Genomic DNA, 8,619 nt, shown 5'->3' with positions numbered 1-8,619 from the left:
TCAGGTGTCACTGAAGGCCAATGAAGGTATTTTCCAATTTCACTCACTGGTGAAAGTATGGCAGATGTCTGGATTACATATTAGGATTAGTTTAGTATTTTATGCATTTTTATGCATATTTTTGGACGACATACTATACTATGACGTTTTTGTCAAATTTTGGACGACATACTATAGCATGACGTTTTTTACTCGGGTTCCTGAGGCTCCTGTGGGCAAGGGTTTGTATCTTGGATGGTTTGTCCACAGGAGGGCAGTTTAGATAAATCCATCTGGAATCTTCCACTTCCTGTTTGCCATTTGGAGCCAGCAGGAGCAGGAGCAGGAGGAGACAACCGGAAGCAGCAGGGACAAACATGTGGTAACTGCTGCTTAAAAATGATCCACATATTTCTTAGATGTTCTATTGATGTTTACAACTGTTGTTAACATCCGTGATCGCAGGTGTTCACATGCCACCGGCTAATGCCTGTGATAGTAATGTTTTCTGTTTGTTACAGAAAGACAAAGAATCCAGGAAATGTTTGAAAAATGTTCATCAATGTTTCCTGGAATTGATGATTCTTAAATGTCTTCTTGTCTATGATGTGTCTATAATACCTGTGATCAGATCACGGATGTTAACAACAGTTGTAAACATCAATAGAACATCAAAGAAATGTGTGGATCATTTTTTAAGCAGAACGTCACAGTATAGTATGTCGTCCAAAAATGGTCAAAAATTTAAAAAACGTCATAGTATAGTATGTCGTCCAAAAATGGTAAAAAATGGTTAAAAAAACGTCATTGTATAGTATGTTGTCCGACAATGGTCAAAAACATCATAGTATGTCGTCCAAAAATGGTCAAAAACGTCATATAAAAAACGTCTTAGTATAATATGTCGTCCGAAAATGGTAAAAAACGTCATAGTGTAGTAGGTCGTCCAAAAATGGTCAAAAACTTCATAGTATAGTATGTCGTCCAAAAATGGTCAAAAATTGTAAATACGTCATAGTATAGAATGTCGTCCTAAAATGGTCAAAAACATCATAGTATGTCGTCCAAAAATGGTCAAAAAGATCATAGTATGTCGTCCAAAAATGGTAAAAAACGTCATAGTATAGTATGTCGTCCGAAAATGGTAAAAAACGTCAGAGTATAGTATGTCGTCCAAAAATGGTCAAAAATGGTCAAAAACGTCATAGTATATAGTATGTCATCCAATGTGTCCAGCCATGTCAAAACCGGTCACAAGTCTACTGAGGGTAGAGGGTAGTTTTGAGTTCTTTGCAGATTCTGAAAGTGTGATAAGTGTGTCTAAGCTTTCCAACAATGTCCAACACATGCAAATCTGCTGATATTTGAAGAAGATATGGCCATTTGAATGTAGGCACACCTCAAACTGCTTTAGGGAGAATTTTAGGGAAAATGTTTCTGTGGGCCGCCATTGGCCCCCGGGCCGCACTTTGAGATGTAAACCATTACACCAGCTGTTTCTGAGGCTCCTGTGGGCAAGGGTTTGTATCTTGGATGGAGTGACTTTTTAAGTACATTATTGAACGTTTGTCCACAGGAGGGCAGTTTCAACGGTTGAGCAGCCATGAATGATGTAATATCACGTTTGTCCACCGGAGGGCAGTTTCAACAGTTGAGAAGCCATGAATGATGTAATATCACGTTTGTCCACAGGAGGGCAGTTTCAACAGTTAAGCAGCCATGAATGATGTAATATCACGTTTGTCCACCGGAGGGCAGTTTCAACAGTTAAGCAGCCATGAATGATGTAATATCACATTTGTCCACCGGAGGGCAGTTTCAAAAGTTGAGCAGCCATGAATGATGTAATATCACGTTTGTCCACCGGAGGGCAGTTTCAAAAGTTGAGCAGCCATGAAGGATGTAATATCACGTTTGTCCACAGGAGGGCAGTTTCAACAGTTGAGCAGCCATGAATGTAATATCATGTTTGTCCACAGGAGGGCAGTTTAGATAAATCCATTTTGAAACTTCCACTTCCTGTTTGCCATTTGGAGCCAGCAGGAGCAGGAGTAGACACATGGAGGACGAGGAGCAGCGGGGACAAACGTGGTAACTGCTGCTTAAAAATGATCAACACATTTCTTTGATGTTCTGTTGACACTCTGTTTACAACTGTTGTTAACATCTGACCTGAGTGATCTGATCACAGGTGTTCACATGCCACCACATGCTCCTACTAATGCTCCTGCTAATGCTAATGCTAATGCTAATGCTAATGCTAATGCTAATGCTAATGTGAAGTCACTGCTCCACAGTAAACACCTTTCATGTCATTTGTCTTCACACAAATAATGTTGAAATCATCAGAGACACCAGAGACATGATACGATTTATCACGATATTTGAAAAATCATATATTGCGTTATACTGACAGTGCTAGTGAAAGTTAGCACTTGGCACCATCTAGTGGACTGAACTATTAATTCAGAGTTGCATTTACACTTCTGTTCAATATTGTCACAGTGTGTCTCCGACCACCTCCTGTCGTGGTTTGGCAAATCAGTTAACAATCTGGTTTCTTGGTTTGTGGACAAAACAAGACATTTTAGAACATCATCATTTTCCAGATTTAAAAAACACCTGATCAACATTTTCTAACATTTTATGGACCAAACCATGAATCCAGTATTTGTTTATGGAGCAGTAAAGTAGGATTCACCTGTGATTTCATCACCTTAGACGGACGTTAACAGCACTTGTCAACAGAGCCTCTGTTTAATGTGTCTGCATTGATTTCCATTGTTAACATGTGACTTTAGTGAAAACCACATTCACCTTTTTGCTGCTTTTTCAGTCTGAAGCCAATCCAAGTCAACTGCAGCTTTAGAGCTCTTCAGTGTTGGGATGTTCACACAGAAACTTGATCAACACTATTATTTGTCCAAAATGAGTGTTGATCAAGTTTCTGTGTGAACATCTCAACACTGAAGAGCTCCAAACAGCTGCAGTTGACTTGGACTGGCTTCAGCCTGAGAAAGCAGCAAACAGGTGAATGTGGTTTTCACTAAAGTCACATGTTAACTGTTAACATGTAAAAATGATGTGCACACATTACTCACACAGAAGTCTAATTAATGTGCGGATGATTTTTAAGCAGCAGTTACTGGACACCTGGACCCCAACTGTCTGGTGGACTTTCCAGAGAGTGAACCCCTGTCATTTTTTTATGGTTTTTTTAATGAATTTTTGGGAAAAATTTGTGAAATAAAATGACATAACCCCCTCCTGTCATGTCTGTGAATTTCCGGGGGGGCACGAGCCCAGCCCCGTTTCCCACCACCACACCAACACCAGTGAGTAATCTCTTGGGACCACGAGGTGGAATCGAACCGGCCACCACCTGACTGGTACAACCTTACGGTTGTGAACGAAACCACTACGCCACACATCCCTGTGAGATATGGGAGCTCTTGGTGTATTTCAATGTTCACTTTGGCTGTGGAACCTTAAATGTCGGACTATAAGGGAATTGAACCCACAAGCTCAGGATTGCGATGACTGCTCTTTAACCAGTTGAGCTAACTCCACACTCTTTCCTCATGTTCAAACTCCTAGTTAATGTTTCTGGTTGAATATCGTATTCAACAATCAGTCAAGGCAAGATTTGAACCCATGCTCACCAGAACCTCAGGAACTTGAGTCATTCTCTTAGTCCCATGAGCTATTTGTCCTTGTGTGCTTGTTCCCAAAATTTGGAAGGCTTTCAATGATAGAACATGACTTCAATATGTTGAACTACTTATTGACGTCCATTCGGCACATTCAGCCAAACAGTTAGTGTAATGGTTTACACACTTGTCTTTGGAGCAGGAAACTTGGGTTCGAGTCCCACTTCGAACAAGGAAGTTCATGCATGCAGTTTTTCTCCCCATGTGATTGACACACACACACACACTGAAGTCCGGTTGTATGACCATCAACTCTAACTTTGGTGAAACACACACTGATTAACTGTGGGGGAGTGGGGGCAGTGTGTGTTGTGGGGGGTGGAGTGGGGAGTGTGTGTTTAGGTGGGGGTGGGGTGCTGAGGAGTGGGGGCAGTGGGGGTGGGGGGTGGGGGCAGTGGGGGTGGGGGGGTAATACACAAACACAGGGAGAACATGCAAAACGGCATGCAGGAAAGCCCATGCTCCACTCGGGATTCGAACCCTGGTCCAAAGGTAACGTTGCACACTACCCAAGCGTGCTCAACCAGGTGAGCTATTTGTACTTGTGTGTTTGTTCCCAAAATTTGGGAGTCTTTAAATAATAGTACATGACTTCGACGTATTTCACTACTTAATGACGTCCGTCCAGCACCTTCAGCCAAACAGTTAGTGTAATGGTTTACACACTTGTCTTTGGAGCAGGAGACCTGGGTTCGAGTCCCACTTGGAACAAGGACGTTCGTGCATGCAGTTTTTCTCCCCATGTGATTGACACACACACACTGAAGTCTGGTTGTATGACCATCAACTCTAACTTTGGTGAAACACACACTGATTAACTGTTGGGGAGTGTGGGGAGTGGGGGCAGTGTGTGTTGTGGGGAGTGTGTGTTTGGGTGGGGGTGGGGTGCTGAGGAGTGGGAGGAGTGGGGGCAGTGGGGGTGGGGAGTGGACATGGGGGGGTAATACACAAACACAGGGAGAACATGCAAAACGGCATGCAGGAAAGCCCATGCTCCACTCGGGATTCGAACCCTGGTCCAAAGGTAACGTTGCACACTACCCAAGCGTGCTCAACCAGGTGAGCTATTTGTACTTGTGTGTTTGTTCCCAAAATTTGGGAGTCTTTGAATAATAGAACATGACTTCGACGTATTTCACTACTTAATGACGTCCGTCCGGCACATGTAGCCAAACAGTTGGTGTAATGGTTTACACACTTGTTTTTGGAGCAAGAGACCTGGGTTCGAATCCCACTTGGAACAAGGACGTTCATGCATGCAGTTTTTCTCCCCATGTGATTGACACACACACACTGAAGTCTGGTTGTATGACCATCAACTCTAACTTTGGTGAAACACACACTGATTAACTGTGGGGGAGTGGGGGCAGTGTGTGTTGTGAATGACACACACACACACACAAGTCTGGTTGTATGACCATCAACACTTACTTTGGAGAAACACACACTGGTTAACTGTGGTGGAGTGGGGGAGTGTGAGTAGGGGGTGGAGTGGGGAGTGTGTGTTTGGGGGGGTGTGGGGTGCTGAGGAGTGGGAGGAGTGGACATGGGGGGGTAATACACAAACACAGGGAGAACATGCAAAACTGCATGCAGGAAAGCCCATGCTCTAATCAGGATTCGAACCCTGGTCCAAAGGTAAGGTTGCACACTACCCAAGCGTGCTCAACCAAGTGAGCTATTTGTACTTGTGTGTTTGTTCCCAAAATTTGGAAGACTTTAAATAAAAGTACATGACTTCGACGTATTTTACTACTTTATGGCGTCCGTCCAGCATGTTCAGCCAAACAGTTAGTGTAATGGTTTACACACTTGTCTTTGGAGCAGGAGACCTGGGTTCGAGTCCCACTTGGAACAAGGACGTTCATGCGTGCAGTTTTTCTCCCCATGTGATTGACACACACACACTGAAGTCTGGTTGTATGACCATCAACTCGAACTTTGGTGAAACACACACTGATTAACTGTGGGGGAGTGTGGGCAGTGTGGGGAGTGGGGGCAGTGTGTGTTGTGAATGACACACACACACACACAAGTCTGGTTGTATGACCATCAACACTAACTTTGGAGAAACACACACTGGTTAACTGTGGGGGAGTGTGAGTGGGGGAGTGTGTGTGGGGAGTGTGTGTAGGGGGTGGAGTGGGGAGTGTGTGTTTGGGGGGGTGTGGGGTGCTGAGGAGTGGGGGCAGTGGAAAGTGGACATGTGGGGTATAATACACAAAGTTAGTGTTGATGGTCATACAACCAGACTTCAGTGTGTGTGTGTCAATCACATGGGGAGAAAAACTACATGCATGAACTTCCTTGTTCCAAGTGGGACTCGAAACCAGGTCTCCTGCTCCAAAGACAAGTGTGTAAACCATTACACTAACTGTCTGGCTGCATGTGCCGGACGGACGAAATTAAGTAGTGAAATACGTCGAAGTCATGTTCTATTATTCAAATACTCCCAAATTTTGTGAACAAACACACAAGTACAAATAGCTCACCTGGTTGAGCACGCTTGGGTAGTGTGCAACCTTACCTTTGGACCAGGGTTCGAATCCCGATTGGAGCATGGGCTTTCCTGCATGCCGTTTTGCATGTTCTCCCTGTGTTTTGTATTACCCCCCCATGTCCACTCCCCACCCCCACTCCTCCCACTCCTCAGCACCCCACCCCCACCCAAACACACACTCCCCACTCCACCCCCCACAACACACACTGCCCCCACTCCCCCACAGTTAATCAGTGTGTGTTTCACCAAAGTTAGAGTTGATGGTCATACAACCAGACTTCAGTGTGTGTGTGTGTCAATCACATGGGGAGAAAAACTGCATGAATGAACGTCCTTGTTCCAAGTGGGACTCGAACCCAGGTCTCCTGCTCCAAAGACAAGTGTGTAAACCATTACACCAACTGTTTGGCTACATGTGCCGGACGAACGTCATTAAGTAGTGAAATACGTCGAAGTCATGTTCTATTATTCAAAGACTCCCAAATTTCGGGAACAAACACACAAGTACAAATAGCTCACCTGGTTGAGCACGCTTGGGTAGTGTGCAACCTTACCTTTGGACCAGGGTTCGAATCCCGATTGGAGCATGGGCTTTCCTGCGTGCCGTTTTGCATGTTCTCCCTGTGTTTGTGTATTACCCCCCCATGTCCACTCCCCACCCCCACTGGCCACACTCCTCCCACTCCTCAGCACCCCACCCCCACCCAAACACACACTCCCCACAACACACACTGCCCCCACTCCCCCACAGTTTATCAGTGTGTGTTTCACCAAAGTTAGAGTTGATGGTCATACAACCAGACTTCAGTGTGTGTGTGTCAATCACATGGGGAGAAAAACTGCATGCATGAACGTCCTTGTTCCAAGTAGGACTCGAACCCAGGTCTCCTGCTCCAAAGACAAGTGTGTAAACCATTACACTAACTGTTTGGCTGAATGTGCCGGACGGACGTCATTAAGTAGTGAAATACGTCGAAATCATGTTCTATTATTCAAAGACTCCCAAATTTTGGGAACAAACACACAAGTACAAATAGCTCACCTGGTTGAGCACGCTTGGGTAGTGTGCAACCTTACCTTTGGACCAGGGTTCGAATCCCGATTGGAGCATGGGCTTTCCTGCATGCAGTTTTACATGTTCTCCCTGTGTTTGTGTATTACCCCCCCATGTCCACTCCCCACGCCCACTCCTCCCACTCCTCAGCACCCCACCCCCACCCAAACACACACTCCCCACTCCACCCCCCTCAACACACACTGCCCCCACTCCCCAACAGTTAATCAGTGTGTGTTTCACCAAAGTTAGAGTTGATGGTCATACAACCAGACTTCAGTGTGTGTGTGTGTCAATCACCTGGGGAGAAAAACTGCATGCATGAACGTCCTTGTTCCAAGTGGGACTCGAACCCAGGTCTCCTGCTCCAAAGACAAGTGTGTAAACCATTACACCAACTGTTTGGCTACATGTGCCGGACGGACGTCATTAAGTAGTGAAATACGTCGAAGTCATGTTCTATTATTGAAAGTCTTCCAAATTTTGGGAACAAACACACAAGTACAAATAGCTCACCTGGTTGAGCACGCTTGGGTAGTGTGCAACGTTACCTTTGGACCAGGGTTCGAATCCCGATTGGAGCATGGGCTTTCCTGCATGCCGTTTTGCATGTTCTTCCTGTGTTTGTGTATTACCCCCCCCATGTCCAGTCCACTCCCCACCCCCACTGCCCCCACTCCTCCCACTCCTCAGCACCCCACCCCCACCTAAACACACACTCCCCACTCCACCCCCACAACACACACTGCCCCCACTCCCCACACTCCCCCACAGTTAATCAGTGTGTGTTTCACCAAAGTTAGAGTTGATGGTCATACAACCAGACTTCAGTGTGTGTGTCATTCACATGGGGAGAAAAACTGCATGCATGAACATCCTTGTTCCAAGCAGGACTCGAACCCAAGTTTCCTGCTCCAAAGACAAGTGTGTAAACCATTACACTAACTGTTTGGCTGAATGTGCCGAATGGACGTCAATAAGTAGTTCAACATATTGAAGTCATGTTCTATCATTGAAAGCCTTCCAAATTTTGGGAACAAGCACACAAGGACAAATAGCTCATGGGACTAAGAGAATGACTCAAGTTCCTGAGGTTCTTGTGAGCATGGGTTCAAATCTTGCCTTGACTGATTTTTGAATACGAAATTCAACCAGAAACATTAACTAGGAGTTCGAACATGAGGAAAGAGTGTGGAGTTAGCTCAACTGGTTAAAGAGCAGTCATCGCAATCCTGAGCTTGTGGGTTCAATTCCCTTATAGTCCGACATTTAAGGTTCCACAGCCAAAGTGAACATTGAAATACACCAAGAGCTCCCATATCTCACAGGGATGTGTGGCGTAGTGGTTTCGTTCACAACCGTAAGGTTGTACCAGT

The sequence above is a fragment of the Microchirus variegatus genome, assembly GCF_963457635.1.
Source record: "Microchirus variegatus genome assembly, chromosome: 21".
In the NCBI taxonomy this organism is placed as follows: Eukaryota; Metazoa; Chordata; class Actinopteri; order Pleuronectiformes; family Soleidae; genus Microchirus; species Microchirus variegatus.
Note: the sequence above shows the minus strand (reverse complement) of the source record.